Source organism: Tachypleus tridentatus, chromosome 8 (assembly GCF_004210375.1).
Source record: "Tachypleus tridentatus isolate NWPU-2018 chromosome 8, ASM421037v1, whole genome shotgun sequence".
In the NCBI taxonomy this organism is placed as follows: Eukaryota; Metazoa; Arthropoda; class Merostomata; order Xiphosura; family Limulidae; genus Tachypleus; species Tachypleus tridentatus.
The window spans coordinates 35,481,743-35,505,805 of record NC_134832.1 but is presented as its reverse complement, the minus strand read 5'-3'; the positions used below and the strand labels follow the sequence as shown (position 1 = coordinate 35,505,805).

Here is a 24,063-nt window from a genome sequence, read left to right as displayed (position 1 = left end):
GATGAAATAAACAATAAAGTTCTTTAGTGTTCTTTCTGTATTTCAAACTCCTTTTTATCACATAAATGCTTTTACTTTAAGTAAAGTTTATCTAACCTATTTTCATTCCTAAGTACACGTGTTGTATATGTAGTGCATGAACTTCAACATGATACCAAAGACCTAAGGTTTGTGAGTATATTTGCCCTGCTCAAACAAAAAGATCTATTTAAAGTATTATTTATATACAAGCCTTTACACTGTTTACCACTCTGTTCATCCTATAAATAGCCAGTTTCACACAGACATATAGGGTGAGAGTTAGGACTTGCATGTACACACGGCGTATCAACTTTATCGCTTGACGGGGGCGCCACTGAGTTCTAATAAAGATAAGTAGCATGACGATTTACATTTTATTAGAAATTCAGGTTGGTCTAATCTTGTATGCATGAATGATTTTAAGTTAACGTGTGTTGTTTGATTTAAAAAAAAACTGGACCATTTATTTCATAATTCTAGGAAATAAAAGTTTAAATGTTCATGGGATTTTTTAGTGCAACATTAAAGCTTTTTTTCTAGAAAGGCGTGTTAACTAATAGTAGGAAGTTTACGTTTACCTTGGTTTTGATCCGTAACTTAATTTTATATACTTTTTAATGCCACTTAAGACTTGAAGCTGTCTTCCTTCAAAGGTGGCTGAAGATCTCTATTTTTAAGATTTTTTTCATCAAAAACGTAATGAGTTCATAATATTATATTAGGCAAAAATCCGGACTTAAAACCAAAATGAAGTAAGTTTAGCTCCTTCAGATTACATCTTATGTTATTAATACAGCTTCGCTAATAAGAACTGATTTTTTTTCGAACAGCTATTGCTGTTAGAAACTATTGTCTTCGCCAAATTTAATGTTTGAGTTTTGTTATCTCTCCATGGATTTTACTTATATTCGTCACTAGACGATCTACTTGGTTAAAAGCCTCCCAGATTTGAAGGAAAACTTATTAACGTGTTAAGATAAACTGATATATTTCTTTTGACATTCTTAAAATGTAATTGTGTTGTTAGTTTTCATCAAATTTGTTCGTTTTACACAATATATTTTTAAAAGTTTTTCTTAAATTAAATTGCTCTCTAAACGAGGTTAAAGATATACAGATTTTAATTGTTGTCAGTGTTAACCAGTATAAAATAAAAATCGTCATTTTTTTCACACTTATCATATAAAAAACTCATGAAACTAAATAAAATATTGCAATTACTTTATATATTATAGTCACGGATTATTTCTCATCTCATTGTCTAGACATTTTAACTCCAGACTTTGTATTTAAGCACTTACCTTTTTAATTACAATGTATTCGATATATGCAGTCATTTAAATCAATACCTAATGAATGACGGCAGTTCTTAAAGATGGAAATATCCGTTCAATGAAAGGGGCTTTATGCGTATCAGCGGGTGATTTAGTTATTATTTAATTAAATAATAACAATCTTAACTTTTACGAACATATTTTAATTCATTTTCACAATTTTCGGGATGCGAAAAGTGTGTGTTGCCATAGCATGCATTCGTTTCAAGATCAAAATATTTATTTATGCAGTTAATGAAATTAAGCAAGACCATATTATATATTTCAAGTACATACCAACTAAAACACTTTTGGACGACACATAAAAAAAAGTTTTTATGAATACCTTTATTTTCAAAGTTCGTTTAAAATTCTACATTGAAACTCAAACATGTTCAACATACATGCTGTTAGTTAAATGCATAGTAATGTTCATGCATAAAATTTTTGCCTCATTTAAAGTAATATCTACAATATGCTCTAATTAAAATTGCATTTGGTCGTCACTCCAACTCCCTGTGTTTGTTATAACTAAGAATGCACCAGTACAGGAATGATAATAGTGAAAATCACCTATATTTTTCCATTCACACTTTATCTAGCTTTATTTAGCTGACAATTGGGGATAGAACTTTTTTACATCGTTTTAGCTCTAGTTTAAACTTCTCTGTCAGTTCTAATTTTAGAAATCTGTACCTACTAGATCCACCAAATAGGCAGTTTTAACTAACCTATATTATAATTTTCTGGAACTCTCGAAATAGCAGATATATTTGTATATAAGTGGAGAGACGAAATACTTATATGTAGTAAGTTTCTTCATTTTTCCAAGTTAACGGAGTAGAAACTAATTTTTATACGTTTGGTTAGCTTGTAAGCCAATCATGCAAAAATAGAAATTTTTATCTCTTCGGTAAGAAAAGCGTAGACAGATCCAGGACAATGTCTCATCGAACAATGCTCACCTCCATGAGAATTGATTCCCGCTTTAAAACAAACCAACTTTTGATGATGAATTCCTATTCATAGATACAGAATTTTGCAAAAATGTTTATTTTGTTGCAAAAAGCTGACGCTACTTTGATAAAGCATAAGATGCATACTTTATGAAAAATTATAGGATTTGAATGTGGTAATCAAATGAAGTTGACCACCAAAATTTCTTTAATTTTTATAAATATTCAAGACTTTTTTTAACAATGTTTTACTTGTGGTCAATTGCCCTAAGTTTTTCTTCACATTAATTCATTCATTATATTTGTTGTTTTTTGTTCAGACAAGATTGTTTTTCTTATCGTACAAATATGTCTTTGTGTTTTCCAATCACGTATAGAAAAAAATTTTAGTCTCTAGTATTCGACTGAAAAATGTATTTGACAATTGTTTTATTGAATAAAACCATTTATTTATAATAAGACACCACTTTTATGAAACAGTGCCGAATTTTTTGCAACAATGTGTAATTTCTCATTTTGAAATATGGAAGCAATAATTACCAAATTACCTACCTAATTAGATTCTCACTTAAAAAGCACTCTTTTGAAGTAATTTTTCTGATATAATTAAGTACTCACTTTGAAACAAATGAGGCTAAAATTGCAAACAAACAAACAAACTTTCAAGATGTCTTCAAAAGTAACGTAATAAAATATAAATAAAAAGATAGATTATACACAAATAATATGGGTGAAACATTGTCTTTATCTTGAGCGTAGACAGCCAATTATACAATTTTGCGCTAAAGAAAAACAAATATACAAATAAATTAGTGTTAAAGATATAAACTATTTTCGATTCATCGATTGATATAATGTATTTTGTTTTCGCATATTTTAAACATTGCATATTTACCTTCATTCAGTGTTTTTGTTAGAAATGTTTACAACATCAAACTTATTTTATTGACAAGTAACAAAATCAAGCCAACGAATTAACGAATAAAATTTTGATACGTTGATAAAATTAGTTGATTTTTATACATTAATGTATTATTTTAACTTAACTTTTCAGTCTTGATCAACATGATTGAATTTTACTTTTAGAGTAATAAGTTCCATTAAATGACGACCAAATTGCAACTGTTAATTTATAAAAGTATTTTTATATTTTGTGATTGTTATCTTACTCTGAATTACCTTTTTTACTGTTCTTCACGATACGAATTAGAATGGAGTACGCTTTCAAATAGCAATTCATTAGGGTAGGCAGGTAAACTGCTGAAACATATTGTAATGTAATAACAGAAGATGCCTCCTGTTATTTCGAAAACCTACACTCGCCGTAATTACATATTGTTCTTTGCAAACATAATCTTACTCAAAGTCGTGAATAACGATTTTACTGAAACTACATGTACTAGTCGTAGGACGTTAGTCATACCTGTACATAGAAAATCAAGTTTAAGGTGAATGTTATTTTAGTTATATGCAAGACATTTAGCATCTTTAGTCATAAAAGATAAAGACATATATCTTGTGTTAATACTTCTCTTCGCACTGGCGTATGAAACAAACGATACGTTTTCTGCTAATACGTGAGGGACTCACAATACAGCAAAAGTTTTTCTAAGATTTCATAATAATTATTATTCAAAAATTAACCAAAGCTAATAATAATACAATAATATAGTAGGGAAAGACACAAGATTTTTATAACATTGTTCAAAATATGTATATCACGTGCAAGTAAATAGGCAGCCGTAATTGATTGCAATAATATTGTCGTACCATTAGCAACACAATGAGATACGGTAGAAATTTTTCCTGTGTATCGATAATAACGTCATTCACACTGTAATGTTAGCTTATTTTTAACTAATCTTAAGTCAGCCTCAAGTGTAATTATCATTTTATATAAAGCTCTATTTTTTTACTAACCATAAGTCATTATGTAATTCAATATTTTCTGAAGGCTAGTTTTGTATAGTTAGAAATCAGATACAGTTGAGAAATACGTAAGTTGTAGCATATATATATATATTTGTAAACGATTAACATATCTCACAACAAATCCATAAGACTATCCTAAGATATTCTTATTAAAAGCGAATAAATCATATCCATGAGAGAAGACTTTCTCTGACTTTTGGGAACTAATAAATATTTTGTGTTTAATGCTCGAACACTATAACTATCTAATAACATTTTATGTTTTTACGTTCCAACAAGTTAAATTCTGTCCAGTGATTTTCTGCAGCTTAACGATAATATTAGTGTAATGTCATGCACAAAGGAAATAATAAATTGGTAATCCTTTTATGATTTATCAAAATAAAAAAGTCCTTATTGATATTATTGTCTTTTAAGTTTGTTATTTAGTTAATTTTAATCCTCTTTCTCCAGAGTAGGTTCAAAGCTTCAAAAAATATGATAAGTTAGTGCTTTAACCTAAACTAAGTTTAAAGGAACGTTTATTTGTAATCAAGTAGCACACTTTCGGTTCGGTACTCAAATTCAAAAGGGTGAAAGTTTTATGCAAATTAATCACTTTTGTCATTTTAGGTCAAAGGGTAAAAAAAAAAAGATTAACGACAGATTAGTTAGGTTTGAAACTCACAACCTCAGCATTGAATTGGTTTGCTCTGCATTGTACGAGACATATTGGTTTTATATGAATCTACGTCGGTGAAATAAAAAAGGTGAAATGTCTAATAGGAAATGGAAGTACTTAAACTTTGTTTTACCGAAAAGCATGATTTATATCTTAACAGCCTCAGATTATATATTTCGAAATAAAATGGCGCATCATTTATGTTCTCAACCGGACTTCACGAATTAAAATATTTTTCGAAAGAATACTGGTTTTTTACATCCTCAAGTTCACATTGTTGTGATCTTCCTTTTCGGTGCAAGTTCAAAACCAACTCATAAATTTGCTACGCTTTACGCTAATTTTGGATATGTTTATTTAATGTTAATATCATGTTGCATGCTTTACCCACTCACTTACTATCGCCGAATTTATATCAGGTACTTTCTATTTTTTTGCCACTTTAAGATGTCTATTTCAAAATAATCTCTTTCTGTGCAATGTCGTATTTCATGGTTGCAATATGCCACGAAGCTATGTTGATTCAAAATGTAAAACGAGCCAATTATGGTGTTAATTGTGTAAAAAAATAACGTTTAGACTGGAATATTTTTGAAAGTGACTCTCTATTTTAAAATCTAATGAGTAAATCTTTTTAACGGAATGTTACTGTTATTATATTTACCATAAATTTTCATTGGTGATAAACGTTTAAAGGTAGCTGCTGTTCAAAGTTAACCTTAATTTTAAAAATTGCATAAAACACCGCATAGCTTGTATGTTAATCATTGTACATTGAAGTGTTTAAAATAGGATTTTAAAGTTTTAAAATATAGTAACACATGTTTATACGAATTTTATTGGATGAGTTACTAAAATAGCGAATCTGTAATTAAATGAATAGGTAATCCTATTAAAAAACAAAACAAAAAATGTCATAGACATTTATAGTTAACAAGAAAGTTATTTACTAAACAAGTTTAACAGGAAATAATATTTTGATTTAAAAACACCATATATGTGCATTTTTAAAGAATCCTAATGCTTCAAGATAAAATAACATAGCAATTCAAATGTCAAGAAATAAGTACCTGTTAGTTTCCTTCTTCGTATTTTTGCCCCCCGTTAGTACAGCAGTAAGTCTACGGATTTACAACGCTAAAATCAAGGGTTTGATTCCCCTCGGTGGGCTCAGCAGATATCCCGATGTGGCTTTGCTATAAGAAACACACACACCTCGTATTTTAAGAGCAAAGTTATCTGCGCTGTGTTAACCTAGGGGTCGAATCTTGAATTTTAGTATTAGAAATCCGGTGAACAATAATAATGTATATATATATATATATATACATTGGTAACAGTGCATTGAATACAAAAGATTGTTAAAGAATTGTAAAACTTCAAAAATATGACAATATATAACACAATTAAAACAAATACCCAAACACAAATGTTATCTTTCTGACTTAACACAATCAACAATCACATGCTTGAAGGGCTCCTTTAAATCCGGGACACATTTCAAAGGAGTAACGGGAATCCCCCAGTTAGTCTCTCCGACCAATTGACATGTATGACAAGTTTTATAAAACTGAAAACTATCTTGCCTACTTTGTGGTCAAAAGAAATGTCTCATAATTTTGTCACGTTTTGTTGATACCTAAATGGCCTCCCATGTGAGATTCATGGGCAACTTTCAATGTTTCAGAATGATATGCTTTTGTAACAACGATTTCATAAAATACAGCCCAGTCTTATGAAGCTGGCATATTTGGTTGCCTCCATTTTCCATGAGTACATCCGTTTTGAAAATGTAACCGTTTGGAGTTTTCTCCAGTTCATCTTTTGGGCGCGCATGTTTAAACAATGAAGAGATCTACGAATTCTTTTCTTGCTCATGTATCAGTTTGCTTCTAGCAAACAGAACATTCCCAGCTAAATCAGATCCCTCACGCTCATTATTGTCACTCAACAGTCGGGGCCAAAAAATGTCCAACACAAATCTGTAAAGTCGTTTTCTGAACAAGTGTCTATCATTGGTTTTTGGCTTAATTTCTTCGCCTGAGCTTGAGTCAGAGCACACAAAGAAAACACGTTTGGACTCTCCTCACCGATAACATCGTTCTTAAATGAAACAGTAATCGGCTTGATAACAATCTTGGGTTCGGCAATAACTTCTCCCAGCCAAATTGTTTCCCACCAATAATGATACACCCTTAATAAGCAGAGTATGTCTTAACACAACCAGATCTGGCCCCCAAACTAGGTCTGACATTAAATAAATGTTATGAAGATAAACATTAACAGAGCCACCCTTAATACCCTGATCAATAACAGACTCATCAATAGCATAACTTGAACTTAAAGGTAGTATACCTTCTAACAACAATGATTGAGCTGCCCTAGTATAACGTAAAATACGTATGGGTATTGAGTTAACAGTGTCATTTGTTAAAGACACAGAACCAACATACACAAAAGGTTTAAATTCTTCTCTAATTATATATACCAGGCTTTGTGTAAGCAGCAAAATTAATAACATCGGATGATCTGGTGTTCCATATGTGTACAAGAACGCACTGGGTATTGCCTACTTTTTCTTCTTTTTCAAACGCCAACAATTGAACATAACATGACCAAGTTTTAACTAAATGGCAGATAGACCTTAATGTGTTGACGACATTTTATCCTCTCTATAATAAGCTTTTAAACTATAAAAAGTAGAATTTTAGAAGAATCCTAAAATTTATTGATTGAAAGTATACAGGTTTTTGTTAAATTTATGGGAATTTCTTTTTATGTATTAAAATGTAATCATTGGAAAGAGCAGCTACTTCTTATAGTGTTCATCTTTCTTTCCATCCAAGTAAATTTTTAGGTCGTCACTTGTGCAGCATTGAAATTCCTCAATTAGACATAATTGTCTTAGTGTGTTGACAATGCTACCAATGTGCATAGAATTACACCATTTAACAAAATATACCTCTTTTTCGTAAGCGAATTCCATATAAGTTGGGCTACCAAGATTGTGATAGTCTCGAAACTTTTGGCAATAAGTTTCTAGTACTAACTTGCATTCTTTGAGAATAGCTACTTTAACCTTGTCATAATCCATACAATCTTCTAGAGACAGAGGAATGAGCTTCTTGTGCTTTACCAGTTAAAACACTGTAATAATAATAATTTTTTTGGTCAGCTATTACATGGTTTGTACAACTTTCTCAAAATGTTGGTGCGTTTCGTTCGTTTTTCTTATAGCAAAGCCACATCGGGCTATCTGCGCAGCCTACCGAGGGGAATCGAACACCTGATTTTAGCGTTGTAAATCCGGAGACATACCGCTGTACTAGCGGGGGTCAAAATGTTGGAAGTATTTATCAACGTCATTTTCATTAAATTGTGGTACTTGAGTATATCGATTGAGTTCAAATTATAATATTGCCTTGTTCGATTGGAGTTGAGCCTAAACCCATTTCGTTCAACTTATTTTCTTTCTCGGGTACAGTACGAGCTTGTTCCTTTTCCTTTTCGATATAGTATAGTTTGGCCTCTACACGTTTACTTTCTCTTTAAACTCCGATACGAGCTTGCTCTTTCTGGGCTTTGACAGGGGTTTTTTTCAAGCTCGATTTGTATGAGTTTTAAATGGATTTTTAGCTTATCTTTGTCACTCAAATCTGACTGGTTACTGGAAACACCAGCGTATTCCCCTAATGCTTCTTCAGACAACAAATCATCATCAGGTAGAATTTCAATACTACGATTTTTAATTCATTTTTTCTCATTGATTCTTTAACTTCTAATTTTAAAATGTTGGTAATTTCAAACAATTCACTTTTGTTATAGTTGTCTAGTTGTTCGAAAAAATTTAAGAAAATGTCGATAATCAGAAATCAAATCTTGTTGGTACTGCTAAATATAAATTGCATTAATATTCTAATTTTAATTTAGAACGAATTTTGTCTCTGATTCAGATCTTGGATACGATCCCTCAATTTATTATGTTAAGTATTATAATTTATCTCGAACGAGTCTCCGATTTATTATGTTACACACATTACATAATACAATTTCAAACAGCCAAAAATTTTAATTTTAATGTAGAAGTTAATTAAATGTCGGTATTTTTAAAATTTATGATATTTGCCAACAATATTGATACACAAACTTTTCTTTCTTAACACAAACATATTTTAATATACAAACAACAATACAATTTATAATAATGGTTATGTCAAATAATTATTTACATACAAACATTTTACAAACTCACAAACAACATTCAGTCTTCTATCTGGTCTGAAAATGAATATGTTATCAACGGTCTAGGTCCACGACGAATCATTTTATGTTGATATAGAGATACACTCCATTTGACGGGATTACTAGCTAGATCTATTCTTATTTGACCTAACGAGGTTTATAACTCCACTTTTTCCAAGGAAGAAATTTAATGTCCTGGTAGAAACACTAACGTCCGAAGTGAATTATCTGAAGCTGAACGGTTTGTAATGTTCAAAATTTATAAACATTCCTGATCAAATATCTGCAGTTTTCCGATTAATAAGCGTTTATCACGATTGTATCTTCCGAGTCTTTTAGTATATTACCGTGTTTCTCCGATAATAAGACCTACCCATAAAATAAGACCTAGTGTGATTTTTGGGGATAGTTTTAATATAAGCCCTACCCTTAAAATAAGCCCTAGTTAAGAGTGGCAGGAAGAGGAAAAAAATAAAAAAAAAATTAATTTATTAATTAGTTTAATAGTTAGTTAATTAGTTTGTTTAAGTATTAATCAGTTAGTTTAATAGTTTAATAATAGTTTATTTTAAATGGTTAGTTTAATAGTTTTACTTTGTAACTTCATTTTTTTAATATATCAAAATAAGACATCCCCCGAAAATAAGCCCTAGTGTCATATTTTGGAGTGAAAATTAATATAAGCCCTGTCTTATTTTCGGAGAAACACGGTAACTATAGCAAACTAAGAATATTAAACTGTCTCCACGTCTTCCGATTGCCAGCTTTTATATTCCTTAGGGAGATTCTCAAAAATTCACTTGACAAGAATATTCGATGATACGCTAGTGCTTTCATTAAAACATATATTGTTGATCCCAACACTTAAGAATATTCTACAAATTTAGACACTTCCGCAATGCACAGCTCACATTATAAGTTACATGTATTGTAATCTATAATATCGAGGTTTTGCTAGTAACAGTGTTATTGTAAACTGCAATATCGAGTTTGTTTTGAAAATCAGTATTATGATGAAAGGTGACAGTAAACTTTGTTAATAGGCACTATTATTTTGTAATATCGAGTATTTTGCTTTGAGTCCCCTACTAGTACAGAGGTAAGTCTTCGGATCTACAACACACACACACTTTTTTTTTTTTCTAAGGATCAAGATAAATCTAACGTAAGACAATTTTATCTAAATAATGAGAAACATATTTTAAATTGATATTTTCAACACAGACAAATCAATTTTCTTTTTGGTTTCTATAGTCTGTTTTCGTCGGGCTCAACCTAACTGTTTGGTCAACGCTCTTAAAACGATGGCATCAGATATGCCACGTTATGAAAAATGACATGATTCTGCTAAACAAAAATTATAATAAAGGCAAGAAGTGTCCATAAAACCAAATCTTACAAAAATCCCATAGATACAGCGCTGATCAAAAAAGAAATGAAAAAATTTTGTTCGTTGTTGAAAATGTTCATAGTAGGAGATTTGACGGCAAAAGTACAACATTAGGAACCAATAAAATTTAATTAAAATTAAAATAACCTAAAACTGGGTTAAATTGTAACTAAATTTAGAAGTTAAATAAATGTCTATATGTATCCATTTTATGACACTTGGCAACAAAATTGACCCACGCAATTTTTGTTTTTGTTTTTAATACAAATATATTTTAATATACAAACAATAATACAATTCACAAAAACTGTTATTACAAATAATGATTATGTACAAGTGTTTTACAAACTTACAAACAATAGAGTCCTCTATCTTGTCTAGAATTTTATTGGTATCTTATCGAGGGTTCATGATGAGCAAATTAATCTCGAGTTGATGTTGAAGCAATTCTCTTATCAGGAAGTTATCTAGTTCTGTGTTATTTCTTCTTCGTTGATCAGATGTCGAATTTTTATCACGAATACATTTTAATATACAAATAACAATAAAATTTACAATAACGGTTATTAGAAATTATTATTACAAATAATAGTATATATGCAAGAGTTTTACAAAAAATACTGAGTCTTCTATATGGTCTGTAATTGAATATTTTATCGACGGCTCACGGTGAACGAATATTTCCATATTGATATTGACAGTTCACTTAACGGGTAAGGTGTCTCTCATCACTTACATGTAAGCTTTTCAGTTGAAGTTATGGGATGTCTTCGTAGAAATACTAGAGTTCGAAGTTAATTCTTTGAAGATAAATGGTCTGAAATGTTCCAAATCTATAAGCGTTCCTCATAAGATATCTTTAGTTTTCCGATTTTGTCACAGTTATGACTTCTGAGGCTTATTGTGTACTTTTTGTAACAAACTTGCAACAATATTTTGTTAAACTGTCTCTTGGTGCGTCATTTTATAATTTTTAGGCGAAATTATCGAAGTTCACTTGTCAACAATGTTCGAAGATACATTAGTGCTTTCGTAAAACATATATAGTTGATTGTTACTCTTGAGAATTTTCTACAAATTTAAAGAACAAGCGGGATTTGCGCAATACACATTTCACAAACATAGATATTAAAATAATATTAAATCCGTTAAAATACATTGAGAACAATACATTAAACATAATATATTATCAAAGAATTATACAACTTCAATGATCATGGCAATATGTATAACACAATCATAAACTTACATAACACGTGAAACTGCATTATCACAAATGTTGTCAATTCCTTTTGCATAGATTATTTTCAAATCATACTCTTGTAATGATGAACTTTAGTTTAAAAGTTCTCTGTTTTTGCCCATCATTTGGTTCAAAAACATCAACAGGTTGTGATCAGTGTAAACGATAACAGGTTGTTGAGATACAGATACATACACATTGAAATGCTCTAAAGCTAATACTAAAGCCAGTGTTTCTTTTTCCACAGTTGAATAATTTTTTGGTGACCTCTGTGGTGTGATTGTAATAGAATGACATCAGCACCACAATCGTTGGCATCAACAGCTAATGTGAAAGACTTATCAAAATCAGGTGCCATCAATACAGTATAAGTGAACAATAAATATCAAACCTTTTTCAAAAGCAGATTGGCATGTTTCAGACCATCCAAAATTTGGATTTTTATCCAGTATACTTGTTAATGGCACAGAGATGTCAGCAACTTTTTTTATAAAACTTCTTGTAAAAACCAAACAGTCCCAAAAATCTCACCAAACATTTTTTGTTGGTAGAAGTTGGATAATGCAGAGTACAATCAACTTGAATATCAACATTACTCAACTTGATGTTGCCTTCATCTCCGATACAAACATATTTTTAAGTTAAATTTAACTAAAACAAACGTTGATATTAAAATTTGGATTTCGTTATCTTTTTTTTTTTTTCCTTTAGTATGGTATAAAGATCCATTTAATAAAAATATGAAGCTTATTTGCTTTTTGGTTTGAGAATTTTCGCGCAAAGCTACAACAAGGGATATTTGGAATGGTAGCATTTAATTTTGAACTGATAGAATAGAGGGAAGGCAGCAACTCTTTTTCTGACACAATAATAGAATTTCTTTGTCACTGTTGGAGCACACCTATAACCCAAAAGTGCAGAGCGTGGCTTTGCGGCAAAGCCATGAATATTCGAAGACACAGTTCTGGCATGCTAACATGTTAAGTGATTAAACATTCACTAACTTACGAAGACTGTAGTTCCTAATATCCTTAGCAGTATTGGAAACCATCAGTTTCTACTTTGGCTCTTTTTTTCATTTCTTTGTAACTTTGTCTTTAACAGAAACATAATTAAGCTAAAAATGACTTTTCAGAGAACTTAAATAATAACTTATTACAACACTTAATGGTTTCTGAGACGGTGCAACCTTAAAGTAGGTGTAGCCATAGTTCTGCCCAATCTTACTTCGTGTTTCACTTTGAACTTTGATCCAATTATAGACTTGAATTAAGTTTTATCAGTGACTAATTTCTTCTAAACACTTAATAAAGTTAAACATTTCAAAAACCAGCAGTTTTGATACTATTTTTGGCCATATGAACATTGACTCATTCTTAGAAATTTATTTCAAATTTTAATTGTTTAGCCAATATGCAGTTTTGATATTGCCCTTGCTGGTCCTTTAATGTCAATCCGCCCCTGCTTTTGGCCCTTGCCAGTCGGATAGCTATAATATCTTCCATAAGCAAAGTATGACTATTGGAACTTCCTGTCTCACTTTCGACATCAAACACCCTTATGACGTCATGCATTTCGTTAGGGTCGCGTAATTTGATTCCATACATGTATTTGTACTTGGCTGCTGAAACAGTTTACATCAGAGAAACTTAATTGTATACACATTTCATTTTGTTTAAACAACTGGCAAGTTAAGAAAAGCACATGAAGTAAGAATGGAAGGAACGATGGTCATACCCACTTTAAGATGAAACCTTGTCAGAAACCATCAAGCGTTATATTGTTATTCTGCCCATTACACTATCTTTCTTCCTTACTTTTAATGCTCCCATTCCTGCTTCCTAATTTTTTTTACACTTGTAATTTATACAGAAATAGAGAAACAGAAAACTATTATTTGTTTATTTTATTTTCACTGTTCTTTGAAGAGAAATATATTAAGCTCTTTGTACCCTCACAACATTTGATAATTTTATAGTTTATAAGTGGAGAATGTGTAATGCAGTAGAGGATAGAATTATGTGCCCGTCTATTACCTTAAGTATGTTAAAGTACAACATTTTCCAGGGATTTTCAATGCTTTTTGTTGCACTCTGTCAATTCCGACTAAGAAAATAACAATATATTAAATATATAAATGGAAAGATGTATGTAAATTTGCATGACTTGTATTAACTGCAAGTTTTATAACACATACATGATGACTGATGAAATATTACACCTTATACAGAAACCGAAGCATTTACAATGAGGTGGAACGTGCGTTCTCTTTTGGCAGGTCATCCGCTTTAAGTGTCTGTCAAGATTATTGTTACGTAGCCGCAAGTAAAGCCAAGAAGATTAGCCTTAATATCTTTTATCATCTACAAGGAAAAGCCTGGGAAAATAAAATTAACCTGGAATGTGTTACAAGTGCTTTTGACCTAACTTCACTCGCGAGCGTTCTCTAGTGAGGACACTTATTCAGATTTTTTGCTCGTTTTTTCTACAGCTTTATTTGAGTACTGAAATTATTTCAGACTGTTTTTAAAAATAGTTTATTCTGAGTTTTGTGTTCGTGTAATAAAGGTTAGAGATTTTCCAAAAATAACAATATTTTCTAAAAAAAACATCAGCTTCAAAAAAGAAAATTTGTTAAGTACTAAACTAAGTATTATCAGAAAAAGTATTACAATTATATTCAGAAACATCAACTAAGTATAATAATAGGAAAAGTGACGATAATATTACAAAAATACTAACATTAATAATTAAGAAAATAAAATCGCTTTGAGTCGTATAGAATCCACCCTAATTGCTAAATGTTCAATATTTATACAGAGAGGGTGTTTACATTTCAATGTCATTCACTTTCTATGTTCGAAATATTTATTCTGGGCAGTGAATGACACTGCGTTTATAAATTTAACAACTTAAGTGCAATTGTTTTGGTATTTTCAACTTCAAACCTAAACTCGAATTCTCCACACAATAGAAAATACCTTAACAGTCTTGGAGTAAAAGATCAGTAGTTAGAAAACAAGAAGGTTAAGAATATATATGAATTTTTAAAATAAAATAATGATCCTTCTATAAAAAGTAATGAAATGAGAATCAAAACCACAATAAAAAATTTATAAAACTTAATCCTTAGTCTGCGCGTAAGTATATAAAGTATATATACTTTCCATATAGAAACTGTCGCGTGTCGATCCACCAAGCCTCCCAGAGATACAGCAACTTACACCACTAAAACTGTGTTTCGATACCAGTAGTAGGCAGAGCACAAATAGCTCATTGTGTAGCTTTGTGCTTAATTAAAAACAAACTATTCATTGATATGTAGAGTCATCCGTTGGTTTAATTGGGTTGAAAAAATATTTAAGTACGTGCGTGATGTGTTTAGCATTTATGTATATATATATCTGCTATATATGGATTTTTATCGGATACTCACGGACTAGTAAAGTAAGCTGGAGAAATCTTGTACCAATAGTCCAACCTGTCTAGACATTAGGTCCATTGATGTAATCAGGTAAGGTAGGCAGTACACAAAAACGTTGCCGTCTTAGAAACATCTGAATTACTATATCGGAAATGTTAGCGACATTTTTAGAGTATTATTAGTATACATGATATATCGTAAATAATGCTTTGAGTGGCTGTTTTTTATGTTTTCTGTAACTTTGTAATTGTTCAAACCACGTGAAAAGTGTATAAAACTAAATTTCTCTGTTATAAACTTTGATTCAGCAATCAAATGCAAATATTTGTATGTAATTAAATTATGTAACTCCAATAAAATGCTTGACATCATAAAATGAAGGCAATGAAAGAGAAAGTTCCAATATTCATGTTTTGCTTAGGGAAGACATTATAGCTATCTGACTGGTAATGGTCAAAAGAATAATATCAAAAGTGCAAATTTTCTTTGTCTTTTATAAAGTGGTTAAATATTTAGGAAGGATTAGCTACTGATTACAAACAACTCAATACTATAATTAAATGAAAGTGTAAATTAAAATACAAAGTAGGAATAGTTGGAACGTTGACTACATCTGTGTATATCAAGACGGCTGGTATGGACTGTTATAATATCGCGTTAGACTTCGTACTCACGTAAGATATTCACGTCCTAAGCACCAACGATTATAATACAATTACTTTGTCCAACATAAAATTCTCGGATCAGATGCATAGAAGTCAATACTTCGCTTTTAAAGGTTAGATTATAGTTAGAACCTAGATCTAGAGAATCTCTGTAGTCAGCGTTTTTTTTTTAATCCAGTTGATATATTTGCAGACTTATCACATAGCACGTGCACATAAACAATCGTGCACCGACAAACGCTAATAATCGTATAAACCCATAATTTTACAACGCTATTAGATATATTGAATATTTAAAATCATTATTTTTCCTTCCTGTTCGGCACCTTTCACTGCGGCTCGAAATGGCCAGGTGGTTAGAACGCTCGACTCGTTCCACCAAATGTGCTCGCCCTTTCAGCCATGTGGACGTTATTATGTTTCGATCAATCCCACCATTCGTTGGTAAAAGAGTAGCCCAACAGTTGGTGGTGGGTGGTGATGTCTTGCTGCCTTTCCACTGCTAAATTAGGAACGGATAGCTTAGATAGCCCTCGTGTGAATTTGCGCGAAATACAAACCAAACCAAACCCCGTCACCGTGAATAAAACACAAAACATTTATAGCTTTTATCTTACCACGTGAAAAATAGTCTACACATTAATACAAAAAACAATAATATCAACAACCAAACCAACCCGTGAAATATCTTAAATGTCTTTTTCTGTTTCAAAAACAAATTTCTGTTTAAATTATGTGCGCATTTCTTAATAATCTGATATACATATATGTTAAAGTTCTTATTGTCGAGAAGCGTGCTGGAAAATAAAGACGAACTTTCAAAAGAAAAATAGCACCCAAGTGGGACAGCGTGTTCACACCGCTAAAAATCGCATTTCGATACCCGTAGTGGGCAGAACACTAATAACTTTCTGTGTAGCTTTGCGCTTAACAACAAATACACGAGTATTCTCTATGGTTTCCAGAAATAGCTTATTATTTCTAATACCACTTGCATAAGTTTATAATTTGAAGTTATCTTTCCTAAATGTTGGATCTCCGAAGTTCAATATACATATTACGAACAAGTTATCCACACCATCCCAAATTAATAAAATAGTGTTGGCGCTTCTTAGAACGGTGGGATAACTTACAGAATAATCTGTTTGTTTGTAATGAACCGTCTTAAAATACAATATCGTAAAACAAATGAGCCTAGTCTCATTACTTATTTTGGTTTAGTTTTCAATTTCACGCAAGTCTACACGAGTGCTATCTGCACTAGCTGTCCCTAATTTAGTGTAAGATTAGATAGGAGGCGGTTTGTCATCACCACCTACCGCCAACTCTTGGGCTTCTGTTTTACCAACGAATAGTGGGATTGACATTATAACGTCCCCATGGCTGAAAGCGCGAGGATGCTTGGTGTAACGGAGATTGGAATTCACAGCTCTCGGATTACGAGTTGAGTTTCTTAACCACCTGCCCATGCTGGGGCTATCATTACTTTTACAAATATTTTAACATTATGTCTTTCCAAGTACAGGGTGTTCGGAAAGTCACTGTGCAGTTTTGTAATCATATACATATATAAGTGCACAGTGACTTTCCGAAGACCCTGTGTAATATAACATGTTGTTCAGTTTGCAACTACGTTTCAGTCAAAATATTTACGTGTATGTGTGTTTTTTATAGCAAAGCCACATCGGGCTATCTGCTGAGTCCACCGATGGGAATCGAACTCCTTATTTTGGTGTTGTAAATCCGTAAACTTATCGTTGAACCAGCGAGAGACAAAATATTTGCGTCTCTGGGAAAGTATGTATAACCTCACGTTTGTTTATTTTTTTATGGCTTATACTAACTAACTAAAAGAGCGCCCCCTTAAAGTAACGGCCACACATTCTACATTTCTCTATAAAGAGGTCACTCGGTCATCTATATGGAAACCACTCTGTCTACAATACACCCACGTTCCCAGAGAGCGTGTGTGAAAAGTATAAAGTATAAACTTTTATTACTGACCTAGCGGAGTAGTGGAGTCTATTGTAAAAAGGCAGTTGAAACTTGAACATCGTTTTAAAAGTCTCGAGATTCTCACTTTCACGTCCTCAAAACGTAATGAGTACGAAATCTAATTCACGTAATGCAAATATCTAATTCGATATATAATTGCTGGTCTTCTGAAAAAACTGTAATGTTGTAATTGGTGTTTTAATTTATGCATATTTTCTCTGTGAATGTGTTAGACTTCGTAATGTTCAAAGAGGAATATTTGTCTGCCATGTTTTTATTTAAGATTTGTTTTTACAAATAAAGAATATTTTTGTGTATTATTAGCTGGTACAAATTGTTTTACTTTTTACTGTTTTTCTAAATATGCAAATGATATGATAGACAATCATTTAATGGTATGTAGTATTTTAATTCCGGATGACACCTAGTGCGTCACATTAAATAAACAGCCAGATTAGAGAACCCAAAGTTCAAGCAAAAATGATCACTAATTTAATACTCTTCATATGAGGGAGTTTGTTTTGTTTTTGAATTTCGCACAAAGCTACTCGAGGGCTATCTGTGCTAATCGCCCCTAATTTCGCAGTTTAAGACTAGAGGGAAGGCAGCTAGTTATCACCACCCACCGCCAACTCTTGGGCTACTCTTTTACCAACGAATAGTGGGATTGACCGTCACATTATAACGCCCCCACGGCTGGGAGGGCGAGCATGTTTTGCGCGACGCGGGCGCGAACCCGCGACCCTCGGATTACGAGTCGCACGCCTTACGCGCTTGGCCATGCCTCATATGAGGGAGAGCAACCGGTAAGAAGACCACCTACACGCGTACTCTTAAAGACTCAAACGAATAAAGGGGTTGACTGTCACGGTTATGAAGACCCAATGGCTGAGATTACGGCATATCGCGACTCGAATTGAACCATCGAATTCTCAGCTCAGCATTTTGCATTATGTTTGCAAAATAATGTTTTCACATTTGCAAATTAAGTTTCATTTGAATATCCTACCTATTATGTTTCATGTTTATTTTGGCATATTTTGTTTCTTCTTCCATTAACAAGTAATGGCTTAAAATAAACCATTTATTTATGTACTCAATGGTCATATTACCTCAAAATATCTTTGCCTGAAAATTATATTGCCTTTTGACCAAGAATCATTTCTAGTTCACACTGAGAGCTCATTTTGATCAGTTTCAAAGCAAACTACTGCAGAAAAACCAAGTTAGATAGTGTATTGACTTTAAAACGTTAAATATAGTATAACGAAGATGGTGACGATGTCATTTGTGACCCTGAGATTTTATATTTTACAAAATTTGTTCAAATAACTTTTTTGATGATATTAAGTGACAAAAGGCATCTGATAAAAGTAAAATAAAAACAATATGAACTTGGTACGGTTAAGGTTTTATTTCATTAAACTAGCTTTCTAAAAATACATGTAAAATTCTTTTTTTTTCACAAATGGATTTATCAGAAAATATATTTCACGTGATATGTACTTTGAAGTTGTGTGTGGAATACTTCGTTTAAAATGGTCAAGCAATAAAATGTGTTTGTATATGTTATACAAAGTAATTATTTCTATATTTACTATAGGCCTGGAGAATAAAACAGCTTGTCAAACCAGCAACTCTGGGCACTCGAGTTTGGTATAGATTCAAAACAAACACATCATTATCCAAACACTCCAGACATGTGTAACGGATTACCGTTATTCATTTGTTTTAGTGCCTATGCTTGTTTCTGTATGTTTTTTTTTTTCATGTGACATATGTTCTTGTCTGTGTATTGCGCTGATCCTGCCTGTTCTCAAGGTTTGTGGAATGTTCTTGTGCGTAAAAATCAACAATGTACTGGGTGTGTATAATATACTAGTGGCTAGCAGTATTGTTGGAAGCGAATTTTGGTGAATGTTCCAGAGTCTCGAGTGACTGATATATAAAAACCAACGCGACGAGGGACAAAAGACTATTTTTGGTCAGGTACAGTCAGTGTACTATAGGCCGAAAAAATTATAATTGAGATTAACGCCTATTAATTGGAAACCTCTGATATTTGACAAAGAATGTTTATTGATTTCTAAAATTACAAACCGTTTAACTTCAGTGAATTATTTTGAACGTTTAAAGTTCTACGAGGACATTAAATATCATCGTCGGGTAAAGTCAGCTTGTAAAGTTGTGAGGTCAACCAACCTAGTTAGCTTGAACGAGAGGTGACAATGTCAACTCAGAATTAATTGCTTGTCGTCGACCCGAATCGTCGATAAAATATTCAGTTCTAGAACGGATATAAGACTCAATATTGTTTGTAAGCTTATAAAACTCTTGTATGTAAACAATCATTTGTAATAACTATTAATATTAACCGTTATTATAAATTGTATTGTTTTTATGTTTGTATATTAAAATATATTTGTGTTGAAAAGGGAATTGTGTATATTAATCCTGTTGGCAAATAACATAATTATAAAATATATCAACATTTAATTGACTACTAAGCTCAAATTAAAATTCCGGTTATTTGAAGTAGTAATACATAACGTACGCAACATAATAAATCGGTGGCTCATTCGAAATAAATTATAATGCGTAACACATGCCTGCTTCATCGTTCTGCAAGTTACGTTTGACTTTGATAAACAATTTGAACAAGTTCTTCACGTTCCTCCTTCAGTCAATAACAAGGTATGAAATTTTGAGAAGCACATAGAATACCAATCTGAATTGCAAGTCAAGCCAAAAATAACAAAAGTTTCCAAAATTTTAACATTAAAAACTGTTAATATAAAAGATGACTGTCTGATTATTCTCTTTCGAAAATCGATGATGAAACTTGTGTTATATCCAGCTTTCGTTGGTTGTTTGCCTCAAGTTTAGATACAATAATAATAATACTGACAGCTGTCGACCTAGTGTAAAATATATACATTCTTTTAAAATAGGCTGATCCAATTTATTCAAAAAATGAAGTTATCAATAACTTTTAATTTGTTTAGAAGAATGTAATATATATTAATTTCACTTTTCTACATGTGAACAGACCTTTCTTCTCTATACAATCCGAATACACGATTATTTTTTAAAATGTTAAATATGTTGTGAACCAAAAACAACAATCAAATTACTGAGAAACAACGATATATACTAGAGGCAAAATATTACTTTATTGCCATATATTTCCTTGTAACTATTTTTCTGAGTGTTGTGCGATAGCTATAAATTTTACAAGAATGCATAGTTAACTAAAGTAAAATGAAACAAACAATGACTTAAATTAAAATAGGTTAGTGGTGTTATTCGTTTTTGCACGGTAATATATTTTGTTAATAAGTTTTGCTAGTATTATTCTAAGAAATAAAAAAAGCAACTGTCCTTAATTTCGTTTATGAAAATGTTATGTACATAAATTGAGTTCTAAGAATATTAATGACATAAGTTTGGGTCACTATGCCCTACAAGACACAAGATAATTCGTGTAATCTACTATTGCATCAATACGACATCGCAGTTTCATTTTTACCACCGGGATAAGATGAAAACAGTCTCGTCACTTGTTACGCAACGCGTACCTTACAAAAGACAAATGTCTCAATTACAACAAGTGTGTATATTAAACAGTGGATTTTTATGGTCTGTAAATAGTGTAAACTGAATACACCTTATGAAATCATTAACATTAAGCTGTTAGTCTCTAAGAATTTGTTTTCAGTTTCTTTTCTTTCCGTGTGACATGTGTATATGAATTATCAATCCATGATGAAATATCATAAAATTTTGTCACATCATAACTTCAAGACTTTAAACGTTTAAATACAATTGAATAAATGTATTTGGTGCAGGTTAATTTTCGTTTGTAAAACTAAATTAAATAAAAGTTACACTTAAGTAACGAATCAATTCCCTATCTTGTTATCCTCCGATGACTCAGTGATAAGATTAATCTTAGCGGTGGACAAAGTGCAGATATGAGCTAAAACCTACAACACTTAGTGAAGAACTCTTATCATGTTAAAAAGAGCATTGTAAAATATTTGTTTTTGTAGCAGCATCTATTGGTCTTTAATAAATTTATGCTATATAAATTTTCTTGCGAACTCTGATGCATGAAATTGATCAACTAACACAAAATGTTGAATATGATGGATCACTTAGCGTTGTAATTATGGTTTTGTTATATTATATTTTCAGGTAATAGACGTAAATATGCAATTTTTCAAGTCTTGTCACAGAAGCTTAAGTTCTTTTTCCGTGAAATGGTACGATCAAGTCCAATGTGTCGTTGTGGTAGTTTGTGTTGAACGTGCTTTGAATTCAGTGATGCTTTGAATTTATAGTAAAGTCCATATGTGTATGTAGTATATTTGTGTTTGCTCTTAACTACAAATATGCATATCGAGTTATGCCTAACCTGTATTTACCGCAGAGATGAGATCCTAAATTTTCGCATTAAAATCCTTCAAGTTTACCACTCAGCCAGTAGAGATCAGAAAAGGAAATATATACATTTACAAGAAAAGCACATTCAACAATTTATATCTAGTTGACTTTCAATCCATGTCTATGTTCTAAGTATGTTTTAATGATCACTACTAGTTTCCGTTAAAGTAGAAGCTTCGTACTCGGTTCTTTTTACCAGAAGAAGTAAAAAAAAGTGATCCTGACAAAAAATATAGTTAATCAATATATAATCAACAATTATAGAAAAATGATGCAGAGTGCATTTCCTTATCATTATCCTAATAAAACGTAACTCAACTGCGATGAGTACGAACATTTTTTTTACATATTACACAACTATAAAACTACATAAATAATATCTGAAACGTAAATAACGGCTGAAACCTTGAACGCTCGCACGTCTTCTGAGTAGTAGTAAGTAACGGCAGAAAATATCTTATTCTTCAGGTCTGAGTCATAGGCGAGCAGAAAAATTGTACATCCTCGCTTTATGAATCATAGGCGATGGCGATAAAACTTTAACACCTTATTCCTACCTTCTGAATTATCACTAACGGATAAGAACTATAAACGTTACCTCTTGAACACCAATCGATGGCTTCAAAATATGAATACTGACTTACAGCATTGTTTGTGGCTGTTACAGACCTAAATAGATATTTAAATTCTTGGTACAACAGTGTAAGAAACAGATGGTAATGATTTTATATTTTGTTTTGCTTTTCTTGCTTACAATAGAGAAGAGATTCGTTGTTCTTATAGTGTGATTTGAGTTAGCAGGCACAGCGTCTGGTAGAAACCAAAAATTCTTTGTATATTAGGTGTTCAGAAGAACATTGTTGCGACCATTTGGAAAGACTTACATTGCATAATGATCATCAGTAAGCTACACGTCTTCGAAAGACCGTGAAAAGTTTCATAATGGAGAGAATGGACATAACTAATAAGTTTTTTTTGTTTGTTTTACAATCTCAGAACCACATGAAGTTATAATTCCTAACGAAAGAAGCAGAATATTTTAGTATTTTAACCCTATCACTGACCTGTTTTTCGTACGAGTAGAGTGGTCGATTACTAGATTACACTTTTTGCTTTGCTGTTCTCAACACAACACTAATTATTGGGAGTGCGAAAAAAATGACAATTTTTAAACCAAATTTATCTGATATATGAGAAATGTAGAATAATCATTTTACTAATCAGCGTGTATTTTCTTACAGCAAAACCACATCGGGATATCTGCTGAGTCTACTGAGATGAATCGAACTCCTGATTTGAGCGTGGGAAATCCGTAGACTTACCGCTGTACCAACGAGGGACTTAACTCTTCACCAGGGATTTATTTGTTAGAAATTAAGAACAAAGTTACAGAAAGGATTATCTGTGCTCTCCCTACGACGGGTATCGTAATTACTCTAAAGAAACAAGAAATTTGTCGAAGAAATTAAGAAAATTACACCCACAATTAAAAAAAAAGTGAAAAATACTGTAGGCTTAGATCAAATCAAATAGCTTTTCACCGTTTAAAGAGGAAACCTGTTCCTAAATAAATAATTTTACATAAAGTGTAGACATCTTCGGTACGAAGGAACAAGAATTTCCTCTTATCACAAATAAATTTTATGTTTTACTCTACATGAGGAAATTTTAAACCAAGGATAAAGAACTTTTGGTCTTATGGACCAAATCATTGGTATCGTGAAGTTTTATTTCCCACTTCTGAACGAGAAAATTCTCGCATAAAACTTTAAAAT

The 24,063-nt window shown here is 31.7% G+C and overlaps 1 long non-coding RNA gene across 1 annotated transcript; it reads left to right on the top strand.

The window, feature by feature from the left end:
* The first annotated feature begins 290 nt into the window (after positions 1–290).
* LOC143222168 (uncharacterized) lies at positions 291–20,281 on the top strand. Its single transcript, XR_013012046.1, has 3 exons — positions 291–410; positions 17,522–17,644; positions 19,446–20,281. It is a non-coding gene; the product is annotated as an uncharacterized LOC143222168 (long non-coding RNA).
* Positions 20,282–24,063: the final 3,782 nt, after the last annotated feature.